The sequence below is a fragment of the Leuciscus leuciscus genome (assembly GCF_965113295.1).
Source record: "Leuciscus leuciscus genome assembly, chromosome: 16".
NCBI lineage: Eukaryota > Metazoa > Chordata > Actinopteri > Cypriniformes > Leuciscidae > Leuciscus > Leuciscus leuciscus.
In genome coordinates this window covers 38,518,073-38,545,980 of record NC_138740.1, presented here as the reverse complement: position 1 = coordinate 38,545,980, position 27,908 = coordinate 38,518,073, and the positions used below count along the sequence as shown (strand labels likewise).

Below are 27,908 nucleotides of genomic sequence, written 5' to 3'. Positions count from 1 at the left end.
AATTGCATAGCCGAACCGAATGGTGCGGATGAGCCATCGGGACGGACCCGGAAGCGCAAGCCAGGCTTCCAGATACCGTCTCAACAAACCCACCCGAACCACCGGCGTACCCGTGGAGGGGCAGCGAGGTGGAAGACAGGGACCCGGCTCTGGTGGCATTGTAGCGACCGAGAGCGGGGTCTGGGCATTTTAACTTGACACCAACCTGCTTCCACCTGTGGGTAGACGGCAGAGACTCCTCGTGACCTGGTCTCTGCACCTCCGGGCCCAGCTGCAGACAGGAGCGACGCAGCCGAGGCTGCGTCACTGCTATCCGCGAGCTGGGGAGAGGGGAACGGGAGTGGCACCGTTCGTGGGCGGCGCGCACTGCCATTCTGACCCTCTCGGACGGAGGAGACTGGTCTTACTGGTCTGCCAGACTTGACCGTGAGGGGAAACGAGGAGCGAGGCCCGGGGGCATCGAGTCCTGGTTTCCACCTCCTCACCCAGCGAGAGACGAGAGTGACAAGGCCGTAGCCCTCACTGTCATCTGAGCACTGGGGCCCGTGAGTGACTCAGAGGAAGTGGACTGCTCAAACTTTGGGTACCACTGCCTGGATGACCAGCGGCGGAACAGAAATGAAATTCTCCACCCGGCCCTCCCCCGGGGGAAGGAGTGGTGATGACACGCACTCCCGAAGAACAGACATCACATACTCCGGGTCGCTCCTCTCAGGGTCGTTTCCCCTTCCCTTTGCTGGGGGGAAACGAACTCCGAGCGGGCTGGTTTTGAGGCGCTTCTGGACCACCAGTGTGGACATCGTCTGACCGAGGGCCAGCGCTGTGACTAATCACGGTAAGTCACTAAGCGCAGCTCCACCCCGAATCAGAACTACCCACGTGCACTGAATGTGCAGGGGTAGTGAGAGAGGAAAAACTTCTGCAGATTTAGGCATGTTTGGCTTGCCATATAGGCACCAAAATGCTTCCATACTGCCAAAATTTTTCACACGCATCCAGGCACTTTAGACCCAGGAAGTGTGGCTGTCAAGTCTGAATCTTCAGCACGAGAACACACCATTACAGTCAGCATCATTTTCAGAGTATAACAGCCCTCTCTCTGATGTAGCGATCGACATCTGTCCTCCCCTGGGGCCCCGAATGAAATGATTGGTCCCTCATGAGAAGGACCAAAATCCCATCCGAAAGCCTCAACGGCACACGGCACGCTAAGCGGCTCAAGCCTTTACGAGAAAGGGGAGACGAACAACGTGCCGACGTGGTCATGCACTCATGAGAGAACATGAACCACCCATGAACGCAGTCTCAACACACTGATTAGAGCGATCATGGCCGTCAACCAGGCATGCAAGACAGTGAACGTGGCCATCGCCTCGATGACACACGGCACGCTGAGCGTTCAAGCCCTCAGGCAGGACGAACAACGTGCCGACGTGGTCATGCTCTCATGTAGAGAGCACAAACCACCCACGAACACAGTCTCAGCATGTTTGTGATGCGCTAGAGGAGTGAGTGGTTCGTGCTCACTGTAACCCTCAGATCACCAATGTTATTCGCCAAAGTAGCCCTCTCCTGGTGCACCAGAAGAGAAACTAGATCGGGAAATAAGCAAAGGGACTCACCTCATAGAGGCACGCGAGTCTTGATCTTGACCGCGCATCTTGAGCGCCGAATGACGCGCGCTGGGTTGCCGTGACAACCCGCGCTGTCAATCGGCGCTCGACGGCACACGGCACACTGAGCGGCTTGAGCCTTTAAAAAGGGGGGACGAACAACGTGCCGACGTGGTCATGCACTCCTGAGAGAACTATAACCAGCCACGAACGTAGTCTCACACACTGATTAGGCATGTGAAACAATGAACATGGCCGTCAAATGAGGACAGGAAACGATCGCATCCAGAAACACACGAGTGAAACGTCATCCTGAAAAGGACGTGATCTTCACTCGTGTTGCTCTTTCAGGAAGAAAGTACTCTCTTTATTGTGCTGAAGCACACAGGGACCCAACGCGGCAACACAGCGGGGAAACTGCAAGCCCGCTGTGCGCACTCAACCGTTTACCAGCTGTGAAAACAGCTTTTGAATTAACAGTGTGTAGACGCAGCCGGCAGACAGGAAATCGCGCGGTCGCTGAAACGCCGTCATGCCAACACAGAGAGATCCCTTCCCGAAACAGCAGACTCGTAGAGCGTAAGATAGAAACAATCTTAAAGCTCATTCACTCAGAGAGGACACAATCGGTCGGCTCCGAAGCTAAAAGCACTATGCATGCGTTGCTTCCGCCTTTTTATACCCGCACTGGTAGGCGGGCTGCGGAATGCAAATCCTGCATGCCAATTTTCATTGGCTCGTTTTAATTCACTCTAAGGCAATTGGTCTCCCTAGCGTGATCCCAATTCGTCAGGGAACTCCCCCGACGACACGTCGGAGTTCCCTAGGCTACGCTTTTCCTATAAAGTGTATGTATAGTGAATGAAAAGGCACAGTTTAGAATCGAATTGACTCCAGAGAAAGTTAAACAGCATTGATGATGAAATATAAAATAAATCATAAAAATCATAAATACTCACAGTTTGGTCTTCCACTATTAATGCTGTTTTTTCTGACTAGTCTCAGCGTCTTTTTCAGCTCATTAGATCGTAACATTTTGTCCTTTTTGTTCACCATTTTTCTCTTTCTCTCTTGTGTTTAATTATCCTGCAGTTTGTGAAGCTCCATAAATGTTCTCCAGTGCATCCGATTACACTCTACCTTTATATAATCTGTTTAAAAAGTTTAAAATTGTATTAATGTTGTTGTGCTGTACAGGTCTGCAGTACATGTCAGTTTCACTATAATACATCTAATACATATAATACATTTATACATATAAAACATCTATTTACTAAATAATTAAAGACAAAGTGTTATATCCACCTTGTGAAGATCTGAAAAGAGGGAATCCTGACCACAGTTCAGACCTCTCTGCTGCCGTTGAGCTGACTGAAGTTCCTCTTTATCCCACTGAGGACGTGATATAAGGCTTGTTTGAGATGCGCCTTGCCTCGACTGAACTGTAGGCGAGAGTAGCGAAGCAGTGAGAGGAGGAGAGAATAGGCTTGTTTGAGATGCGCCTTGCCTCGACTGAACTGTAGGCGAGAGTAGCGAAGCAGTGAGAGGAGGAGAGAATAGGCTTGTTTGAGATGCGCCTTGCCTCGACTGAACTGTAGGCGAGAGTAGCGAAGCAGTGAGAGGAGGAGAGAATAGGCTTGTTTGAGATGCGCCTCGCCTCGCCTGGAATGTAGTCGAGAGTAGGCGCTGCAGTGAGGGGAGGAGTGAAAAAAGCGCAGGCAATCCGGACAGATCTCTCTTCTTGTAGTGGATCAGACACCTGTGAGATCAAAGACTGATATCGCGGGATTCACGCTCGTGCACAGTGTTGCTAATAAACTGGATGGAATATAAGTTCTGTTGCTTTTATATGAAAATAAATAATGAACAAGACACCCAAAGTACTTGTTATTTAATTCCATTCTGTAAATGTCTTTTGTAAATCGCATTAATATTTTCCTACACAGTTTATAAAATATATAATTTTATTTGTATATGTTAAAAAGACATTATAGTTCGACAGTGTCACCAGAGAATGTCTAATAAGGCGAGAAGTTTCACTCTCGGAAAACTTCCGGCTTCTGAACTGGTTGCAGTTCCACTCTGGCTCCACATGAGGGTGCTCACAGGTCGAGTGCAGAATGAATGGAGGTCTATGGCGCTATACCCCTCAAAATCCACTTTTCTCAGGATATAATTTTTGTCTAGTAATTTGAATGATTTATTCGAAAGGAGATGCAAAGAAATTACACATTGCTGGGTGTTTGATTTTTTTAGAGTCACTTATTTGCTTTAAAAAGTATTTTAAAGTGTCAATGACGTCATACACATCGTACGACCAGAGATACTGCTTTACGGCAATCCTTCAGTCACTTTGGTGCTTTCGCGCTCTGCACTTTCTTTTCTCTCGAGGCATCGACAACACAGCTGACACAGATAAACACACAACACAGCTGATACAGGTAACTACACAACACAGCTGACACAGGTAATTACACAACACAGCTGACACAGGTAACTACACAACACAGCTGACACAGGTAAATACACAACACAGCTGACACAGGTAAATACACAACACAGCTGACACAGGTAAACACACAACACAGCTGACACAGGTAAACACACAACACAGCTGACACAGGTAAACACACAACACAGCTGACACAGGTAAACACACAACACAGCTGACACGGGTAAATACACAACACAGCTGACACAGGCAAACACACAACACAGCTGACACAGGTAAATACACAACACAGCTGACACAGGTAACTACACAACACAGCTGACACAGGGAAACACACAACACAGATGACAGGTAACTACACAACACAGCTGACACAGGTAACTACACAACACAGCTGACACAGGGAAACACACAACACAGCTGACACAGGTAAACACACAACACAGCTGACACAGGGAAACACACAACACAGCTGACACAGGTAACTACACAACACAGCTGACACAGGTAACTACACGTGCTAGAAGAGTTTTTGTTTTGTTTGTTTCTGGTCCCGCTTCGGATGCCACGATGCCACCAAGCGGTATCTCTGGTCGTAATCAGTCCTTCACTGACCAATCAGCGTTCATTAGCAGAATGCTAGCGTGTTATGGGCAACAACAACTCAACCTATAAGAAATCGAAAGGACATAAGTACTTGTTCATTCAACTTTTGACCTATAACCCATCTACGGCAATCGGGTGAAAGAGACAAATTTAGCCGTCTAGCTCCATAGACTCCCATTCATTTTGCACTCATGGGCGATCGCCCCCAGTGGAACTCTGGTGGAACTACAACCAAAATTCGGTACAATAGGACTTAATAGGGAGTGGGCAGGCTCTCCGTAGACGAGCTCTGGTGTCACCTTGTCTGTTTTTATTTTGAAAAGCGCCGTTCTTCTTCGGATGTTTTTTATGACGCACTCTCTTCACAATGTGGTGCTCGCGTGTCGTCGGAAGAACGGTAAAAACTTGTAACCACTTTAATTATTTATCGTGTTCATCCATTTGAATCTTGTAAAGAAAGAGTTTACATTATGATTTAATTTATTTTTGTATTGCTCGTACATGTTATTTTTAAGAGCTCTGAACTGTGATGGTGTGTCGAGCTAGAGAGCATGGTAGCTGATGGCAGAAACTCTTTGAATTAGCGCCCTTGGAGAAGCGGAATGAGGTATGAAGGAAAATGTGTGGAGTTTGTATTATCAAAAAGAGATTTTGTTTAAGGAAAAGAGAATGTCAATACTTCATTTGTTTATGGGTTTATTGTCATCAATATAAAAACATATTCTTTCTGTGAACAATTATAATATATTGTATTTCATTTAAAAGAAGCATGTGATATTTCATTTGTCATAAAGGCTTAAAAACATATTTCATTTCATATTTCATATTGGTCATCTGTTGAAATGATTTGTATTGTGTGTAAACATGATTCATATGTGAACATAATTTATGTGCAAATTATTTGTGAAGCTACATAGAAGCATTTTGTATTTCTTCTGTTTCTTCTGTAATTTTCACGGTGTTCATGGTGCATGGTGCTCGTTGAGAGGAAGAAATAAAATGACACCCGTATGAAACTCTCTGCGTCTTGATGAATATATCCAAGGGGCCGCTACACATTCCAAATACATGTTTATCAATATTTTTTTCTGTTTTTTCTTTAATACAGACATATGTGTGTGTGTGTTTTTTATTTTTTTATTTTTTTATAAAAATTACATTGCATAACCCATAAAGATCGCATTCGCACTGTCAGATAGTTTGGGAATATTCACACATAACACATAAAACATGCTATCAGAGCCTTAAAATCAAACATTTTAAAAGAGAACAATAAATCACAGTTGTTTAAACCAATGAGCATTAAGCTGTGTCGTCAAGCAAGTCGTTTCCCATGATGCTTTTGATGGTAAATGTTAAATGGACTGCATTTATATAGCGCTTTCACAGACCTATGGCCACCAAAGCGCTTTACATAGCCTCACATTCACCCATTCACTCACTCATCCACACACCGACGGCGGTGTCAGCCATGCAAGGCGCCATCCAGCTCGTCGGGAGCAGCTGGGGTTAGGTGTCTTGCTCATGGACACCTCGACACTTGGTCAGGTGGAACCGGGGATTGAACCACCAACCTTTCAGTTTGTAGACAACCTACATGAACCACTGAGCCACTGCCACCCATGATCAACGCAGTCAGTGGAGAGCAACTGCGCTCGACTGCAGAATCCGACACATCCGCCTTGCGCTCGCGAGAGATTTTTGACATACGTCAGCTTGACATCAGAGCAAGGCGGACCGCACTCGGACACATTTCTAACCGGCATGCACCTCGCGCTGATCACCGGTGATCGGTTCTGCACAGATTTTGCTCATCTCAAACAAGCCTAATCAGACACGTCGCCTTAAAAGACGCCTGATACATACATTGTCTTCATGTAGACTAAAAGAAATGTACTCAAGAGAGGAGCATTTTTGCAAAAAAAAATATGTAGGCTACTATATTACATGTTATGTTTATAATTAATTTACCGCTAAATGGTTGCAGGTAGGCTGTAACAGTCATAGTATTTCTCATAATGTACTTTAAATAAAAAAATGTCAAAAAAAGATCAGTTCTGCTGTTGTTCATAAATATACCTGTAGTGATGTTCAATAAGGGAAGTTGACTCCATCAGTAGGGGCTTTCCCACAAGAGGACCGTTTTCAGAGTTCCTATAATATCAGCAGAAGTAGGAAACCACACATTTTGATTTTGGCTGTATTATTAAATAAATAATTAAGTTAGATTAATCTTTTTTTTACACAAGCAACTTACATATGGAGGACCAAACCTGCAGAAATTAAAAATGAATAAATACATAAATAAATATGCAAAGAAATGTAAAAAAAAAAAAAAATTTGTATAATTATATATTTTTCCACATTTATTTATTTTTTCATTTATTTATTTATGCATTTATTTATTTCCACTTTCATTTATTTTCACATTTATTTATGTATATGTGTATTTATGTCTACATTTATTTATTTATACAGTTATTTATAATTTTATTTAATTATAAATTTATTTATACATTTAATTAATTATTCATTATTTACCTCAGACATACCAATCGAGCTCAGAGTGGCAGTGCTGAAGCTTTGAGGCCACAGTGACACCTTGTGGTGTGACCAAACAATACGCAAAAGGTTTGTGGACGTGACTTTACAGGTCAGGCAGGAAATAAATGACTTAGAGATGGACAATATGGCCAATATGGCCAAAATCTTATATTACGGTTTATGTCCTTTAATATCACCCTAACTGTATAGGTTTACCATACATAGGCCTACTCTTTATTCGGGACATGGCCGTAAAACATCAGCTGGTCGTGATTTCTAAAATGTCTGGGCACACATGAACAGAATCCGCTGATAACAGACACTTTGACACGGAAGCGCGTCAAATTATCCACTATTAACCACATTTTATGCCATGCATTGTAGATCCGTACACCGAAGCAAATTGCATTTTTAATGTATTTACATTTATTCATTTAGCTGACGCTTTTATCCAAAGCGACTTACAATTGCTATATATGTCAGAGGTCGCACGCCTCTGGAGCAACTAGGGGTTAAGTGTCTTGCTCAGGGACACATTGGTGTCTCACAGTGGATTCGAACCCGGGTCTCTCACACCAAAGGCATGTGTCTTATCCATTGCCCCACCACCCCTAATGTATGTTCCAAAGCCAATGTGCAGCAACAGAAACAAACTTTTCCATAAAGAGGTGATATTTGTCACGGACTGGGTTGGTGAAAGGAGCGAGGACTCAAGTGCAGAAAACAAATGGGTATTTTTAACAAAAGAAATAAAACAACACTACAAACAAAAACTCCCTGTGAGGGGAAAACAGGACAGGCATCAGCAGGAACAGGAAACACAAGGGAACTTAGGGCGTTTTTCCACTGGGTTCGTTTGCTGCGGTCCGAACCCGAGTGCGCTAGTTCCCGGCGCCCCCCGCAGCGTTGGTCTGGTTTCACACTCAATTAGTTGTATCGAACCCAGGTGCGTTTAAAGTGATCTTACGTCATCGCAAACGCACACGGAAAACGCATGGAGAATACAACTCGACTGAGCATAGCTGTAATTTGTCTGTTTTTTTGGTGCTATTATGCGCAACATAGTGAGAGACAACTACGTTTATGTTCATTACATGGTGTAATTCAGCACATATCCAGGGGACGCCGTGTTTCACAACGTTCCCCTGCCACTCATGGTTGTTGTGTGTGAGGAAACGTCTCGGTTACATATGGTAACCCTCGTTCCCTGAGGGAGGGAACGGAGACGTACGTCGTGGTGAACGACAAATAGGAATCTCGCTAGAGAGGCCAATCTACTTCGAGTGAAACTAAAACAAGCCAATACACATTGGCGTGCAATCATTTGCATCAGCTGCGCAGCCTCGCAGCGCGGGTATTTAACGAGCAGCTGGTGTGATTGCACTTCAGTTTTTTGCTGAGGAGCCAAGCCTGAAAAAGCTGGTCGCCCCGGCGGGTAGCCGCAGATGTGGCGACGGGACGTACGTCTCCGTTCCCTCCCTCAGGGAACGAGGGTTACCATATGTAACCGAGACGTTCCCTATCGTCCGGTCACTACGACGTACGTCGTGGTGAACGACGAATAGGAATCCCTAGCAAAGCGCCACAGCTGCTGCACCCCATCCAGCGCCCCGTGTAAGCCTCCTCACCTTCTTGCCTGGAAGGACGATAGGAGAGGGCTTACACCGAGAGTATCCGTCACTGTTGTTCCGTTATAACCCATACAGTGAGATTATTGGATAACACTGGGAAAGCGTGCCCGATCTGAGGGAGGGGAACGCTGCGGGAGCCACATTCTTAAGGAGAGTTATGTGGGAATAGACATATGGACTAACCCGAGGGTTGTACTGCATATGAGTAATGGGTGACTTAGCCCAAGGGAAAGACACGGGCTTCCATTAGGAGCAGCCGTGGAGAATATACACATATGGGATCCCCGTAGGGTCACACATATGGGACCCAGCCTAGACCCGGTTCTCAAGGATTCAGCGGACAAGGCCTGGCACCGGACACTCCGCCATGTCCGGGCCGAGGGTGTTTGGAGGACTCAACAGGTTTTGACTCTGGAGTAATAAGGTGCACAGTAGGATGCAGCAAGCCGACAGAGCCGGTACTCACAGTGCTTCTACCCGTTTAGGGTGAGAACACGGGAGGACACGGGCTCTACACGTAGGCTGTAGAATCTAGCGAACGTGTTAGGTGTCGCCCAGCCCGCAGCTCTACAGATATCTGTTAGCGAGGAGCCACGTGCCAGCGCCCAGGAGGATGCAACGCCTCTCGTGGAGTGTGCATGCAACCTGAGCGGGCAGGGCACGCCTTGAGCTTGGTAAGCCAAGGCGATGGCATCCACTATCCAGTGGGCCATCCTCTGCTTGGAGACAGCCTTTCCCTTCTGCTGGCCTCCGTAACAGACAAAGAGCTGGTCTGAGGTCCTGATGCTTTGAGTTCTGTCCACGTACATACGCAGAGCGCGAACGGGACAGAGCAAAGCCAGGGCTGGGTCTGCCTCCTCCAGGGGCAGCGCTTGCAGGTTCACTACCTGATCTCTAAAGGGAGTGGTAGGAACCTTGGGCACATAGCCAGGCCGGGGTCTCAGTACAACATGGTTGTCACCCGGCCCGAACTCTAGGCACGATTCGTCGACCGAAAATGCTTGCAGGTCCCCTACCCTCTTGATCGAAGCCAGTGCAATCAGCAGCAAAGTCTTCAAGGAGAGAAGCTTTAAGTCTGCTGACTGCAAAGGCTCAAAGGGAGCATCCTGAAGTGCTCGGAGCACCAGGGAAAGGTCCCAAGAGGGTATGGAGGGGGGACGAGGAGGATTTAATCGTCTCGCCCCCCTAAGGAACCTGACGACCAGGTCGTGCTTCCCAACTGTTTTGCCATCTATGTGGTCATGATATGCTGAAATAGCAGCAGCATGTACTTTAAGGGTGGAGGGAGACAGCCTTCGCTCCAACCCTTGCTGCAAGAAGGAAAGCACTGACCCTATCGAACATCTTCGGGGGTCCTCTCTACGGGAGGAACACCACTCGACGAACAGGTTCCACTTCAAGGCGTATGCACGTCTCGTAGACGGCGCTCGCGCAGAAGTGATGGTGTTAAGTACCTCTGGGGGTAAGTCACCTAGAACCTCCGCATCCCGTCCAGGGACCAGACATGGAGTTTCCAGAGGTCCGGACGCAGGTGCCATAGGGTGCCCCGTCTCTGAGTCAGAAGATCCTTCCTCAGAGGAATGGGCCAGGGAGGGACTGTCACGAGGAGCATGAGTTCTGGGAACCAAGTCCGGGTGGGCCAATAGGGAGCCACCAGAAGGACCTGCTCCTCGTCCTCCCTGACTTTGCACAGGGTCTGTGCAAGTAGGCTCACTGGGGGAAATGCATATTTGCGGAGGCCCCGGGGCCAGCTGTGTGCCAGTGCATCCGTGCCGAGTGTTCCCTCGGTCAGGGAGTAAAACAACTGGCAGTGGGAGGTCTCTGAGGAGGCAAACAGGTCTACCTGAGCCTCTCCGAACTCTCTCCAGATCAGCTGAACCACCTGGGGGTGGAGTCGCCATTCTCCCGGGAGCACAGCTCGTGATAGCTCGTCGGCCACACGGTTGAGCACACCGGGGACATACATGGCTCGAAGCGACCTCAGATGCTTCTGACTCCAAAGGAGGAGATGGCGGGCGAGTTGCGACATGCGACGGGAGCGTAGACCACCTTGACGGTTGATGTACGCAACGGTCGCAGTGTTGTCCGTACGGACCAGCACGTCTCTGCCCTGTAGCGGCCTTTTTAGGCGGCTCAGAGCGAGACGAACTGCTAGCAACTCGAGGCAGTTGATGTGCCAGTGCAGTTGGGGGCCCGTCCACACCCCTGATACTGCATGCCCGTTGTACGTGGCACCCCAGCCGGTGGCAGAGGCATCTGTGAATACCACAGCATGCCTGGACACCTGTTCCAAGGGGACTCCTGCCCGAAGGAACGAGGGGTCTGACCACGGGCTGAAGGTCTGGTGGCACGCCGGTGTGATTGCCACCCGGTGAGTGCAGTGATGCCACGCCCATCTCGGGACTCGGCCGTGAAGCCAGTGCTGAAGCGGTCTCATATGAAGCAGCCCGAGCGGAGTTACCGCTGCTGCCGCTGCCATATGCCCCAGGAGCCTCTGAAAGAATTTCAGTGGGACCGCCGTCCTGCCTTTGAACGTGTTCAAGCAGTTCAGCACCGACTGAGCGCGTTGCTCTGTGAGACGCGCTGTCTGAGCGACCGAATCCAACTCCATACCGAGATAAGAGATCCTCTGCACGGGGGCGAGTTTGCTCTTCTCCCAGTTGACCTGAAGGCCCAGCTGGCTGAGGTGCCTGAGCACGAGGTCCCTGTGTTCGCATAACTGATCTCGAGAGTGTGCCAGTATGAGCCAGTCGTCGAGATAGTTGAGAATGCGAACGCCCTGTTCTCTCATGGGAACAAGGGCCCCCTCCGTGACTTTCGTGAAGACACGAGGAGACAGGGCCAGCCCGAAGGGCAGGACCTTGTACTGATATGCTCGACCCTCGAACGCAAAGCGCAGAAACGGCCTGTGTCGAGGAAGAATCGAGACATGAAAGTACGCGTCCTTCAGGTCGATCGCTGCAAACCAATCCTGGGGACGGATGCATTCGAAAATGCGTTTCTGCGTAAGCATTTTGAACGGTAGCTTGTGAAGGCTCCGATTCAAAACTCGCAGGTCCAAGATCGGTCGTAACCCACCACCTTTCTTGGGTACAATGAAGTAGGGACTGTAGTGCCCTGACCTCATATCGGCTGGAGGGACCGGCTCTATCGCGTCCTTCGCCAGTAGGACTGCGATCTCCGTGCGCAAGACATGGGCATCGGCTGCTCTCACTGTAGTGGAGTGGATGGCCCGAAACTTGGGGGGACGCCGGGCGAACTGAATCGCATAGCCGAGCCTGATGGTCCGAATGAGCCAGCGAGACGGACTGGGGACCGCTAGCCAGGCTCGCAGAGACCGTACAAGCGGGACCAAAGGGACCGTAGGCGTACCCGGAGTGGGGCAGCGAGGTGGAACACAGGGGCTCGGCTCGGGAGGCTCTCTCTGGGAGGCGGCCCGTAGCGGAGTCTGAGTGTGCTGTGCAACACTTACCTGGTTCCACGAGGCCGGAGGTGCAGGAGGCGGCTTGGTTGCGTTCTCGAACTGCACACTGCTGCCTGCTGGCGATAGAAGAGGCGGATGAGAGTGGTGAGGATTCTCTCCCCCCACTGCTCTCCGGGCCCTCTTCGGACCCAGAGACGGAAGAAACTGCTCTTTTATTGAAAATTTGGGTACCGCTGGTTTTGAGGCCAGCGGCGGAACAAAAACAAAAGGAAACAAAGGATTTTCCACCCGGCCCTCTTCCGGGGCATGGAGCGATGCGGTCATCGTCTCCTGGAGAGCAGTCCCTGCCATCTCTGGGTCGCCCGTCCTAGGGCCGCTTGCTCCTGGCTTTGCCGCCCTTCTTAGCGGGGTCCTGGACGGGCGGGGCGGCCCGCCTGCGACTGGCTCCACGGCGCCGTTTAGATGGAGGCTGCTGCGGCGGCGCGGGAGCAGGGGCAGACGCAGGAGGCCGCCCTCGGCGACGAGCAGACTGAGGGGCCGCAGGCGGTGGGGTGGGAGCAGCAGCTGGCCGTCGCGGCAGGATGTGTCTGATGGCCTCAGTCTGCTTTTGTACAGCCGAGAACTGCTGGGCGAAGTTCTCGACCGCGTCGCCGAAGATGCCGGTCTGGGACACGGGGGAGTTAAGGAACCGGAGCTTGTCGGTCTCCCTCATGTCGGCCAGACACAGCCAGAGATGGCGTTCCTGGACCACCAAGGTGGACATCGCACGACCCACCGACCGCGCGGTCACCTTCGTCGCACGAAGCGCGAGGTCCGTCGCGATACGAAGTTCCTGAAGAACTTGGGGATCGTGACCACCCTCGTGCAGGTCCTTCAGTGCCTTGGCCTGATGGACCTGCAGCAACGCCATAGCGTGCGTGGCAGAGGCGGCTTCCCCACAGGCCTTGTAAGCCTTGCCGGTTAAATCCGACGAGTACTTACAGGCCCGGGAAGGAAGACACGGTTCTCCACGCCAAGTGGAGTTAGGGCACAGTTGCATCGCAACGGCCCGTTCCACTGGCGGGATACGCGTGTATCCCTTAGCCGCCCCGCCATCAAGGGTGGTGAGGGAGGAGGAACCACTGTGACGGTTTCTGGCAGTGAAAGGTGCCGTCCATGTCCCCGTAAGCTCCTCATGCACTTCCGGGAAGAAAGGCACTGGGGTGGGTTGCTGAGAACCAGCACGCGCCACCCCGAGATACCAATCGTCCAACCTCGAGGGTTCGGGACACGGTGGAGGATTCCACACGAGCCCGACCCCTTTGGCGGCCCGGGAAAGCATGGCCATCATCTCCGGGTCCGTCTTAGGCACCGCTGGCACACCCGAAGGAGGCAGCGGTGCCGAGTCGTCGTCCGCAGAGAGGTCTGACCCACCCTCCGATGCAGCGATCGACATCTGGTCTTCAGGGGGAGCCCCAAAGGAGACAACCGGTACACACCGCGAGGATGGTCCAGCTTTCTCCAATGGGGGCTCCACTGGCTGCGGAGCGTGAGAGGGGTGAGGGTTCCTAGGGGGTTGGTTCCCCGAAGGAGACGCGCTCACCGTAATCCTCAGGTCACCCGTGTCACTGCCCGAAGCAACCCTCTGAGGAGGATTGGATCGAGGCAGAGGCACAGGGACTCCGCCCCTTTGCAGGAACGTGAGTCTCGACCGCAGCTCCGCGATGGTCATCTTCCCACAATGGGTACATGACTCATCCACCAACGCTGCCTCAGCGTGTTTAATGCCCAGACACACGAGGCAGTGTTGGTGACCATCCCGTGAACCCAGGTAACGACCGCATCCAGAAACACACAGATAGAAAGTCATTTTTTTTCTTTTTGAAAAAAACGCTCTCTATCTGTGCAAGCTCTTTTAGGGACTGCTCTCACTGGTGCTGAAACACGCAGGGGGAACAGACACTGCGAACACAGACGGGAATGTGCACCCGTCTGTGCGCTCTCTCTCTTCTCGCTGTCTTACCAGCTGTGACAACAGCCTTTGAGCGCTCAACGGCGCACCTTACCAGCTGTAAGAACAGCTTTTTGTTTGCTCAGTTTTTTTGGACAAAACACAGAAAAACAAACAAACACAAAGAGAAGACTGTCCCCGCTGCCGTGTTCTAAAGCCCGCACCGAAAGAGAGATCCAACGGCTCGTCTGATTTCACTCTCAGAAGACGCATCGAAGTGCTTGGCTCCGAAGCAAAAAGCTGAAGTGCAATCACACCAGCTGCTCGTTAAATACCCGCGCTGCGAGGCTGCGCAGCTGATGCAAATGATTGCACGCCAATGTGTATTGGCTTGTTTTAGTTTCACTCGAAGTAGATTGGCCTCTCTAGCGAGATTCCTATTCGTCGTTCACCACGACGTACGTCGTAGTGACCGGACGATAGGGAACAATGATATCAACAGTGATACGCATGCGCGGGATACTATACTTCCTGAACAAGCGCGCACCCGAGTCCGTGTTGCTTGCACATTAACGCGAACCGCGCCACGGTTCGGGAGCAACCGAGCTCAGACCACCTCCTCCAGGTAGTCTCGGGTTCGGTACTCTAGTGCGCACCCGGGTCCGATGACAGCGTTCACATTAGCGATTTTTCATGCGAACCGTGCCCCGGTCCGCACTAAACTGCCAGTGTGAAAGCGCCCTTAGACAACAAACCAGCACAGGATTGCAAACAAAGGGAGACTAAATAGGAATCAAACAAAAGAGGGTAACAAGAAAGGCAGGTGGGGCAAAAAAATCAATTATCAGGTAACAAGATGGGAGGAGCTAGACAATCGACAGGAGAGCACATGGCACAAGGTCAAGGAAATACATGACAAGCCAGGTGCTCACAATAAACCAGACTAGACACAAACACATGACAAACCGGGAATACCAGAGCTCTGTCACCAACCCAAGATGTAACCCAAACAGAAGTGACAGAACTCTGACAATATTTCCGCTATAAATTTATTTCCTGGGGCATTTTTGTTAAACCTTATCAAATAGTTGGCTATATGCCTATATATGATATGCATCATCATGTAGCCTATAAGTTCTTCATTTTAACTGATCAATTCAGTTAAAGGTACAATATGTAAGAATTTTGCATTAAAATATCCCAAAATCTCAAGGCCAGTGTTATATATTTTGTTAAGTTGATTACTTACAATATCCCAAATGTTTCCAACTATTTTTAAATCGTGAAAAAATTGCGATTTTAACCAAGGAAACGGGGCGTTAGAACAGGGGAGAGCTGGGAGTCGCCAGTCAATTGCGTCATATCCGCGTCAAACCCTCGGTTTCCACTCGTACTGCGTGGAGTCCTGGACAAATACGGAAGTTGTAGTTGTAGCGTCTATCAAGCAACAAACTAGCTTGTTTCGTGCAGTCGTTATGGAACACAATTATTCTTTACCGATTGCAGCTGGTTCTGTCGACAAAGCATGCTTAATTTTATATTTTCCAAATGTAGCATTCGGTAATAGTTATGTTTATGTAAGGAAAGTATTATTGCTTTAGATTTGTGTTTAGTTTATTGACATTGTTTATCACGTCTGGTGTTTATGGCCATGTACATAAATATAGCATGTGTTATACATAAAGATTAATCAGTATTTTGGAAAATGATGTGGGCATGTTCGAATGTACTTTTACAACAATTGTTTAGAACACGTAAAACTGCGCAGCGTTATCACAACAATGAATTCAACAAATACAGTAACATCTATGATAACCAATTTAGTATTAAACCTTACTTTTCTTGCGGTTAATTCATTTTAATGAAATAAAAGTGTGATGAGGTTTAAGAGCCAGGAAGGAAGAAGACAGGGGTCGGCGCGTGACTGGGACTCGTACTTTATTCAAATAAAGCAAAACAAACAAAAGCCGCGCACAACGCGCATTCACTGTGGCAACCGCGACGGCACAAAACAGTTCAAAAATGAGAGCTCGGATCCACCGGTTTTCTTCCCCTGCGTCCAATTTTCTCTCCAGTCTCTCTCTCGTTCCAGCGCGGCTTATAAGCGGTCTCTCCACGCCAATAATACTGCAATAAGACACAGGTGTTCGTCATTTGCACTTGACCTACTTGCTCGTCTCTTCTCTCTCCCATCACAGACCGCGCTGAACCACGCCCCCCTCGCCACAAAAAGCATGTCATTAAACGCAACATTTATAAAAATAGAACTTTACGTCATCCATGAACATGATTTTTCAATTCCCGTCTGACTGATTTACATCCACGGTGGAGTTTAAAACGACAGTTCCCATCATTCCACGCTCCTTCACATCGTCATCAAGCTACGCCGTTGTTGTTGTTTGGAATGTAGCGCCCTCTAGCGGCAAAAAATTCTTGCATATTGTACCTTTAATAAGGCACTACTATAGGCCTGTCACTAATACCTAAAATAAAATCAGTTTCAACAAAATCCATCTTCGCACTGAGTCCTGCTGACTTCAACATTCACGTGAGTCTCTGTACATGAACATGGTAAAGTGAAAATCAAACACCTTGGAAATGAAAGGTATGTACAATGTTTTTAGGAATGGCACAAAGGTCTCTGTCTTTGGATCATTGTTTTCAATGTGCTCTTTTGTCATTTGTTGTGTATTTTTGGATTATGTTGTGTTGTAAATAAATCCAAACAATCTAAAAGCCATTCTTTTTTAAATCTCCTCATTCTTTGTGCAAGGTTGCTCTGAATGACAGGGCCTGATAGCTCCTAATAGGGCAGTTAGGGGAGTGTCTTTGTCTTTCTCAGGTGTTGAAGGCTTACATATTCATGAGATGATCACGCCTCTTCGCATATGGCTTTCTCACACAAAACACATCTTAGAAATTTTAAATCAATATATTGTCTTATCTGAATGAGCAGTCAGGGTGATTTTCACATAGTTTTGGAGCAAATATTCTAGGCTACGTGATACAATTTTCAAAAGTCTTGTGAAGAAATAATCAGTATGGGTTTCATGGCCTTATTTCAGTGACAATTTGTTTTGGTATTTTCACAAACCACGCATAAATGTCATTATCTCAAAACTACAAACTTTTACATACATGCTGCTGATATATTATTGTAGCAGAGTTTGTGCTAAATACAGTGTAATAAGACTTTAGCCATGACAATGTCACAAGTAACAGAAATAAGCACAAATGTCAGAGCATGTCAGAACACCTCCAGGGCCAGAAAACAGCTCAGACCTCAGAGGGTTAAATACCAGAGAAGAAAAGAGCGGAAAAACTGAAAGAGGACAGATCAAATCAGACAAACCCAACTCAAATATACTGTATATATATACAGTGAGGAAAATAAGTATTTGAACACCCTGCTATTTTGCAAGTTCTCCCACTTGGAAATCATGGAGGGGTCTGAAATTGGCATCGTAGGTGCATGTCCACGGTGAGAGACATAATCTAAAATCATAATCAGTAAGAATCCAACTACTAACATGGCCAAGACCAAAGAGCTGTCCAAAGACACTACAGACAAAATTGTACACCTCCACAAGGCTGGAAAGGGCTACGGGGAAATTGCCAAGCAGCTTGGTGAAAAAAGGTCCACTGTTGGAGCAATCATTAGAAAATGGAAGAAGCTAAACATGACTGTCAATCTCCCTCGGACTGGGGCTCCATGCAAGATCTCACCTCGTGGGGTCTCAATGATCCTAAGAAAGGTGAGAAATCAGCCCAGAACTACACGGGAGGAGCTGGTCAATGACCTGAAAAGAGCTGGGACCACCGTTTCCAAGGTTACTGTTGGTAATACACTAAGACGTCATGGTTTGAAATCATGCATGGCACGGAAGGTTCCCCTGCTTAAACCAGCACATGTCAAGGCCCGTCTTAAGTTTGCCAATGACCATTTGGATGATCCAGAGGAGTCATGGGAGAAAGTCATGTGGTCAGATGAGACCAAAATAGAACTTTTTGGTCATAATTCCACTAAACGTGTTTGGAGGAAGAAGAATGATGAGTACCATCCCAAGAACACCATCCCTACTGTGAAGCATGGGGGTGGTAGCATCATGCTTTGGGGGTGTTTTTCTGCACATGGGACAGGGCGACTGCACTGTATTAAGGAGAGGATGACCGGGGCCATGTATTGCGAGATTTTGGGGAACAACCTCCTTCCCTCAGTTAGAGCATTGAAGATGGGTCAAGGCTGGGTCTTCCAACATGACAATGACCCGAAGCACACAGCCAGGATAACCAAGGAGTGGCTCTGTAAGAAGCATATCAAGGTTCTGGCTTGGCCTAGCCAGTCTCCAGACCTAAACCCAATAGAGAATCTTTGGAGGGAGCTCAAACTCCGTGTTTCTCAGCGACAGCCCAGAAACCTGACTGATCTAGAGAAGATCTGTGTGGAGGAGTGGGCCAAAATCCCTCCTGCAGTGTGTGCAAACCTGGTGAAAAACTACAGGAAACGTTTGACCTCTGTAATTGCAAACAAAGGCTACTGTACCAAATATTAAAGGAGAACTTTTTATTAAAGGAGAGCAATTTTTAAGTTAATCTTGATCGTTAGACCTTTGTGAGTACTGTCTATAGAAAAAAAAAACGAACCGGATCGGTGCTTGCAACACGGAGATACTACAGCTATTGTCCAGAGCTCCCACTCAGCTATAACGGCAGTTATGGGGGCATAAATGTAAAGAGTGTCTTTGTGCCTGTTAACAGACACAAAATGCAATTAAAATGTCCAACATGAACAGGGCCCTTACATGACAACAAGATGCGTTTAGCAACTTAGCCATTGTTTAAATTCACCTAAATAGTGTTTTAGACGGCTAGCTGTAGTCTCGCGCTGAAGTCCCGTGGGAACTCAGTTGTAGCCGGAAAAAGGTAAACAACAGTGTGCAGGTGGGAGGAGTGTCGTGTGTGTGAAGAGTGATGATCGGAGTTGCTCACAAGTGAAGAAGAAATGGTTCGCGTTTGTGCCGTTCCGAATTGTGGCAACAGAATGCGAAAATACAAGAATTTACATTTTCATCTTAATTCCTTTCCATGACCTCGATATTCTGCAGTTGTGGCTAGTTGTACTTCAACTTGATGTGCAAACTCCCATAAGAGTACTACGCGCTAAAGATTACCGCATTTGCAGCGAACACTTTGAAAAAGATGACTACACAGACACAACACAGCGGGGCCGGTTGAAGAAAAATGCCATTCCGTGGACGAAGACGCGTGCAACCACTGTGGAGGTAATGTAAACACGGGACTTCAGCGCGAGACTACAGCTAGCCGTCTAAAACACTATTTAGGTGAATTTAAACAATGGCAAAGTTGCTAAACGCATCTTGTTGTCATGTAAGGGTCCTGTTCATGTTGGACAGACATTTTAATTGCATTTTGTGTTTGTTAACAGGCACAAAGACACTCTTTACGTTTATGCCCCCATAACTGCCGTTATAGCTGAGTGGGAGCTCTGGACATTAGCTGTAGCAGCTCCGTGTTGCAAGCACTGATCCGGTTCGTTTTTTTTTTCTATAGACAGTACTCACAAAGGTCTAACGATCAAGATTAACTTAAAAATTGCCCAGAGTTCTCCTTTAACATTGATTTTCTCAGGTGTTCAAATACTTATTTGCAGCTGTATTATACAAATAAATAGTTTAAAAATCATACATTGTGATTTCTGGATTTTTTTTTTTTAGATTATGTCTCTCACAGTGGACATGCACCTACGATGACAATTTCAGACCCCTCCATGATTTCTAAGTGGGAGAACTTGCAAAATAGCAGGGTGTTCAAATACTTATTTTCCTCACTGTATATATATATGAAGAGTTCAGATGCAAAAGCCTCTAAGTGCCATCTGAAATTTTCTTCTAGAATGATCATTTTTATCAAGCTCGTATATTTAAGTTCAGTTATTTCACTTAAATGACAATTAATAGGTACGTTTCATTGCCATTTAAGTGAAATAACTGAACTTAAATATACAAGCTTGATAAAAATTATTATTCTAGAAGAAAATTTCAGACGGCACTTAGAGGCTTTTGCATCTGAACTCTTCATATATATAATTATTATTATTAAAGGAAGAATGTAGTCACAATTCACTTAAAAACCAAGGAGGATCATGCCACAAACAGCTGATGTGGAATTTGTATTAATTTATGTATTGGGGTTTGGGGTATCATGAAAAAGAAAACACTCTAAAGTGATGCCATGATTTGACGTCGCTCTACTGCTGTAATCTATTAATCTAATAATCTATAATAGCCTAATAATATAACCAATCACTGAAAACCATTGAACCACTTAAACATTCACCATGCTATCAGTCTTTTAGATGCCACGTATCCCCAAATATCATCCTCATGTGAGGGACACCATCGTAAAATTTAAAAGTCATCTATCTTATAAACACCCAGTTTTATATCATGAAAATATAATTGTCACGGCCAGCCGCTCAGTCACCATCCAACACTACATTTCCTATAATCCCTCCTTCTGTTCACATGCTGGAAATCCCCAGCACCACACACACACACACACACACACACACACACACAACACACACACAGAGAGAGAGATTGTTTAGTCTCAGCTATGACTTGGACTGAATCCATGTGTATAAGCTCTTATCCTCGTTCCTTGTTCCCTGTTCCTCGTTCCTCTCGGTGCGATCGATCTACAAAGAGAAAATGTCTGGCCAACTCAAAAATTATCTCAGTTTTTAGTAGTAAATATGACTAGAGAGGGTTTTCATGTCCAATTTTGAGCTAGGAAACTTGTATTTGCGATAATTCTGATAGCACATGAAGGTATAAAGCATAATTCACCCCAAATCCAAAAGAAAAATAAGAAATTTTATTCTCCATGAATATTAAAGCTGCAGTTGGTAACTTCTGTAAAAATGTATTTTTTACATATTTGTTCAAACTGTCATTATGTCCTGACAGTAGAATATGAGACAGATAATCTGTGAAAAAATCAAGCTCCCCAGGCTCCTCCCAGTGGTCCTATTGCCATTTGCAGAAATACACCACTCCCGGTAAGAAACAACCAATCAGAGCCAGGAGGAGTGTCTTAGCAGTGTCAATCATGCTTGTGTACGCGCTGATCATCACCCCCCCTCTCTCGCACAGCCTACAGTCGTTCAAAATCAAGATAGCCGGTGTGCCGCAGCTGTGCTAATGGTGGACAAACAAGCAAAACTGCCAATTTCTCGAGTGGCACCAGCTCATACAACAAAGACAGGTAAACGGAAAAAGACCGATGACGATAAACAAGCCCGTCGGAGCCCATTGACTCAGTGTCAAAGCTCTAGCCGCATAGCATACAGATAAAATGTCACGCACTGTGCAAAGCAACAATAGAAACCTGCTAATTCACTGGCTTGTCATGTTGCTGAAATAATGTACTAGCAAACCTTATTTAGCATTACACATCGCTAGAATAATTACTTAGATACTGTAACGTTACCATTATTATCTTGCTAGCTTATTTATAACTTATAGAAAGAGTGCAACGTTATGAAGTTACATTACATGTATTGCAAAATACGTAATGATTTGAGGACCAAATTTGTAGTCAAAGTATGGGCAGGCCATAGTCAATGTAAAGCATATTGTTGATGTTTCGTCCCTACCAGTGAATGTGCGATAACTGTTTATCCGCCGTCATCAGTGGCCCGGGTCCGTGTACTTGGCGGCCAACAGATTTTCGTTTTGAAAGGAAAAAAACAAAAACGAAAAACGGCCGGTTTCCCAATTACCATTAGTAAATAGGAAAACGAAAAACGGAAAACAACCCATTATTCGTTTTTTGATTTTATATTAAAAAACGGAAAACGAAAAACAATCTCGTTATCCGATTGTCCTTGATGTGTTTATAGATGGAAATCGGAAATCAAAATACGTATGTATAAAGTCGTAATCCTTAATTCTGCATTGGTATTTTTTCGTGACCCGGAAGCGATCCTAAGTAGTAAGCAGTTGTCATAGATACACCTATGAGCGGTTGTATGCTAGATGTCGCCTTGGCTAAATTAATGCGTCTTCCAGCTCAGCGGTCGGAGTCGCGCGTTCATGTGTTTTGGGGGCGTGGCTTTGGAAGGAGCCCAGAAGGGAGGGGGTGGAGTGAATGGAAATAATGAGCTGTCTTTAAAACAGTCGTGAGAGGTCTAGAGACACTCGATTTTTATACTTTCTTTTTCAGAGTACTTACATTTTAATTATGTATTGATATATAAATAAAGTTTAAACAAATTTGGAAAATAAGTTTTTTAGACAATTCCTACCTACCCAACCTTTAATCCCACGACCCTACTTAGGAATGGATGAAAATTAAACATATTTTCAGTAGCCTATAAATAATCGCTAAACTGTTTGATGAATCACTTTAGTATTGTTGAAAAATATTGAGGCTGACCAAAATATAGTTACTCATGAACATCAAGTAATTTAGTTTTCATAAACTTCTTAAACTCTGATATTTCAACCTCAATCTGATCCTTTTTTTTTTGTTTATTTTTTTTTGTTTTTTTTGTTGCTTGTTAGAATTTGTTTGGTGTATTAATATTCCCTGGAAAGAAGAGATCTATTTTAATCTTAATAGGACCTTCCTGGAAAAATAAATATAGATGATCGTGTGATCTTCTGTTCTTCTGACACTGATACATTGAACTGTGTGTCTGATCTCATTCTCATCGTAACATTGAGTGTGTTTGCAGTCAGAACTCAACAGAGTTATAATAAATATCATCCTGTGAGCCAGCATCTCATTCTCATCTAATGTAGGACATTTGTTTTAGTGAAGTCATCGGACACATGCCATAGTTAAGACTAGAGAGAGACCAACATTTTTAAAATGATAAATCCAAAAGATGTTTTGTTTTCACATTTTTTTTACCATGTTCACTAAATTCATCTCACATTTTCAGACAATCTAGACAGAAGTTATCGAATGTTATCTTGTTTTGTTTTTATAACCATTGGCATTTACTTTACATTTATTTAGCAGACGCAAAATTAATATACTTGTATATGAAAACAAGTCAATCCATCTTTAGTGTTTGACACAATATAGATTTATTCACAATAAATAACAGGAAAACAACAGTTGATGCAAACAATTCAATTCAAGAGGAATGAAGTAGGCTAATACAAGTGATTCATCATAAAGAGGAAATATGCACAAGAAGTGCAGGTAATATAGTTTCATGCATCGTTCAGAATAGTAAAGCTATCAGATGTTTCTGTGGAAGAGTTCATGTCTGATCCTGTCCACCAGCTCTAATATCAGTCACTGAACCCTGCAGGAGTGAAACACATGTTACTCTCTGACCTTCACTCATAGACATAAAGTACATGAAAATAAACACAAACAGCTTAAGAAAACAGAAATAGTATTCATATTTATTTTAACAAGTGTAAAAAAAAATTAATTAGTTAATATTTCCACTGTATATTTTCTGAAACCTTTATGACATTGTGTTCTAATCATAAATAATTATTGTCAGTGTAAATGGATATAGAGTATATTCTGTAAAGCTTCATTATTTACTGTATAAAAAACATGTACTATATGAAAAACATCCAGTACAGTATAACACATTCATCTTTCATGTTTTAACTATGAAACTATGAATAGATCTTAAGACATGCACTGCTTATGTGGCTGAATTTAATGAATTTCCTGCTGGTTTTCTAAAGAGAAAACACTATCAGAACTATAACACAGCTGTCAATATATATAGTTTAATTCTCTATGTATTCTCTGTTTATGAAGTGTGTGTGTCTCACCTCTTCTGTGACTCTGAAACATCAGAATGAAAGTCTTCAGGTCTGTCAGTGTCATGAGAAACTAGAACACAAACATCTGATCATCTTCATGTACAGTTTATATATCAGATGAAATAACAGTTCAGGACTGATGTGACATTCAGACACCAGAGAAGAAGAAAGACAATAACAGTGTTTTATCTTAAACATCATAAAGACTCACAGTTTGGTGTTCCACTGTTAATGCTGCTCTGTGTTACTTCTCTCAGCATCTTTTTCTCTCTTGGTTTGTTAGTTTGTGTCTCGTCCTCTTCCTTTGCCATATTTATCTTTCTTTTAGCTCACGAACTGCAACCTTCTTCTTCTTCTTCTTCTTTGGTGTTTATTGGCGGTTGGCAAACCAACTTGTAGGTGCATTACCGCCACCGACTGGACTGGAGTGTGGACAGAATACATGCTTATAGGACTGACATAATGCGACATATGTATGGGAATTCATGAGAGAAAAAAAAGGGAAAAAAAACGCCTAAATTCTTTTACTTAATTTCGTTTCTTTAATAAACTTAATAATACTATCATATATAGCTTTTTCCTTTAGTATACCTATTATAGAAAAATCTTTCTGCTCAGCTTTAATTAGTGACTGAATAAAATGACGTCTTTCATTGTTGTATTTCCTGCAGTGAAGTATTACATGTTCAACTGTCTCTTGCTGACTACAGTGATTACATTCCCCTGTTGGGTGCTTGCCAATTTTAAACAATGTACTATTCAATCCTGTGTGACCTATTCTCAGACGGGTAATAATATTCTCTTCAAATCTGTTCCTGCTCTCTCTCCTCCCAGCACCGACGTGTTGTTGAATATTATATAAGTGTCTTCCTGTTTCAATACCATCCCAGTGTACCTGCCATACTGATTGTGCATATTTCCTAATGAACACTTTAGCTTCTGCTTTACTTAATGGAACTTGTAAATCTATCTGCTTTAACTTTAAAGATTGTTTAGCCAAAATATCTACCTTCTCATTACCCACTACACCAACATGAGCAGGAACCCAAATAAATTGAATTGATATACCCATAAGCTTTATGTTATACAATTTATGGAATATTTAATTAATTATACACTGAAAAAAACTACTTGTAAGATTTACTTAATAAAATCCTCGTAACAATTTGCACAAGTATATTTTAAGTAAATTTTACTGCTATAATATCAAGTACAACTTACGTGTCATTATCAAGTAAAATTTACTTAGTATTGAATGTAACGCTCATGAAGAAATTAAGTAAAAATTACCTATTTACATTTCATTTAGAAGTTATATTTATTTAAAGTAATTAAGTAAAGTTTATTTATTGTTTTATAATTAGGAAGCTTGCTTTTATGAAATTATTAAGTAAATCTTACCGTTTAATGAAGTAAATAAGTAGATTTTATTTAATTTTTTTTGTTTTCATTTACTTAGTTTTATGAAATTATAATACTCCCTATAATTATGTAAACATTGCTAATTTCTTTTTTATAATCATGAACATAAATAAATTAACATTTTCTCTATATTTTTCACGAATCACACAATTAAACAGTTTATTTTTCAGTCATCAAAAAATGTTCTTCATACAAAAATGAACATTCACAGTCATCTCTTGACACAGGTGAATTCAGTAAAACTTCAGAATTATACTGTAACCCTTGTTTTAAACATAACAAATGTATTTAAAAAAAAAAATATGCAAAACATTCAACATTCAAAACAGCACTCTGAAATAGTGAACTTTTAAAGAATACCATTACAACTTTAATGTATTAAAACATGAACAGCTGAATGTTTAAACAGTTACATCATACCATAGCATTTAATACAACTTCATCCTTAATCTTTGAACTTTTGGGTAAAGATTAAAGGAGAACTCCGGTCATTTTTTGGTAAATTTGGAGTGCTGTCAGTACAGAGAACAATGACAAAAATCGGTGTTGCCTACACCGTGTTATCCTCTTTTTAAAAATTTGCACCCTGTTGACTTCAATGGGGCAAGTACTAAACCTGCTTTTAGCCTCGTAACATCCTTGATGTGTCATTACAAGTGCACAGCCATGTGAGTGATTCCTTCAGAGTGAACACAGTGAATCTGACTGCAGTAGATGTGAAAGATATGGATAAAAGTGATGTTAATTCAGCCAGCGCTCATACCTGCATTTTCTTCCTGTTTTCGGTCGAAGTCCACAGTAGTCGATTGTCGAGTTCTCCACTGTTGCTGAGTTACCTATGATCTACTGCAGTCAGATTCACTCGTGTTCACTCTGAAGGAATCACTCACATTAGCTGTGCACTTGTAATGACACATCAAGGATGTTAAGAGGCTAAAAGCAGGTTTAAAACGTGCCCCATTTAAGTCAACAGGGTGCAAACAGGGCAGCAAAAAAAAAAAAGGATAACACGTGTAGGCAACACCGATTTTTGTCGTTGTTCTCTGTACTGACAGCACTTCAAATTTACAAAAAAATATTAAAATTGACCGGAGTTCTCCTTTAAGAAGGATGGATGCATCAATTGGATCTTCTCCATCAGCACCATGGATGGACGACCAGTATTTGAATGATGTGCTGAGTGATGTCACTGCAGCTGTCCTCCTGCATACAGTTTAGAAGAAAAAATATAAATCTTTTGAGAAACAAAAATAGAAAGTGACTTCATTATCACAACAGAATGAACACATACACTTACTAAAAAAAGTATTATCTCTACGATCAACTTAGCGCACGATGCTTTTAGAAACACAGACCTTAGTTTTGAGACCTCATTTATGCACGATTTAGTGCAATTGAAAAATTGTAGCTTTATGTGTAGACCTTCCTGGGCAATATTCATTAAGAAAATTCAAACTTTTCCATAGTCAACAGTATAACGTTAACGTTACTTAACGTTACAGCAGGAAAGCGGTTAATGTTAAATTTAAGGCCTAGTGTTAGTAAGCTAACGTTAGCAGTTACAACGGTATCCAATCAGTTTGAAATTTTTACACGAAAAACAGTGCTTTGTGAATCTATAAAACTATTGAAAACTTTTCTGATTAAATATCCGTTCACTAATGTAGGAAGTGAAATGTAAAGGCGGGGTTATAACGTTAATGTACTATGGATAACCCTGACCCGTTACACTAATACGAGGCCATGTTATAAGATCCATGTTATAAGACCGCGGGCAGTTATACGATAATGTCTATTGAGTCAAGTAAACAAGAATCATCAATCAAAATCCTCACAGACCCATCTTTTATTAAATGTAAAACAGAAAGACAAACTTACCTCAAACAGGACAAAAAGCAGCCACGCAGCAGCTCGTCAATCCGTCTGACCCAAAGTGTCAGTTAGACTGTCTTGTCCAAACACGCATGTGCGGATTCAAACGCGCTATACTTTTTCGATTAAAATTTACTTAAAATTACTATGTTTATGTGAAGTGACTATAAAATGTTTAAATATTACAAGCAAATATATAATAAGATTTACTCTTTCCAACCAGTTAATTTATTACTTGAATTAAATGTGTAGATATTTCAAATTTTACTTAGAAAATTCTAGTTCTCATTGAATTTTAATTTTATAAAGTAAAAATTATGATGGTTAATTTAATATATATTACTATACCAAAAAGTTCGTTTTTACAGTGTATCCATCCTAAAAGATGATCTGCCAGATTTTATGCTTTCCAGTGCCGAGTAGCTATCAGATGCAATAACTATGTTATTCATTCGCATTTCTTCTGTCCACTGCAGGGCCATTAAAATTGCCAATAGTTCTGTAGCATAAACTGATAAATGGTTAGAAACTCTTTTCTTAATGTAAGAATCATTCACTGGAATATACACGGCTGCACCGGCATATCCTGT

General features: G+C 44.1%; 2 long non-coding RNA genes across 2 annotated transcripts in view; both read right to left on the bottom strand.

Moving 5' to 3' along the window:
* The window catches only part of LOC309477019, a 10,892-nt gene extending 7,817 nt beyond the window's left edge, over positions 1–3,075 (bottom strand). Inside the window, exons 1-2 of the long non-coding RNA XR_014198467.1 lie at positions 2,919–3,075; positions 2,573–2,764 (exon numbers count right to left, since the gene is read on the bottom strand). This is a non-coding gene — a long non-coding RNA (uncharacterized lncRNA). The remainder of the gene's footprint in view (positions 1–2,572; positions 2,765–2,918) is intronic.
* Positions 3,076–23,295: 20,220 nt separating this feature from the next.
* LOC309477013 lies at positions 23,296–24,406 on the bottom strand. The gene is made up of 3 exons (XR_014198461.1): positions 24,236–24,406; positions 24,034–24,094; positions 23,296–23,543 (listed from the first exon to the last, which is right to left on the bottom strand). It is a non-coding gene; the product is annotated as an uncharacterized lncRNA (long non-coding RNA).
* Between the last annotated feature and the right edge of the window lie 3,502 nt (positions 24,407–27,908).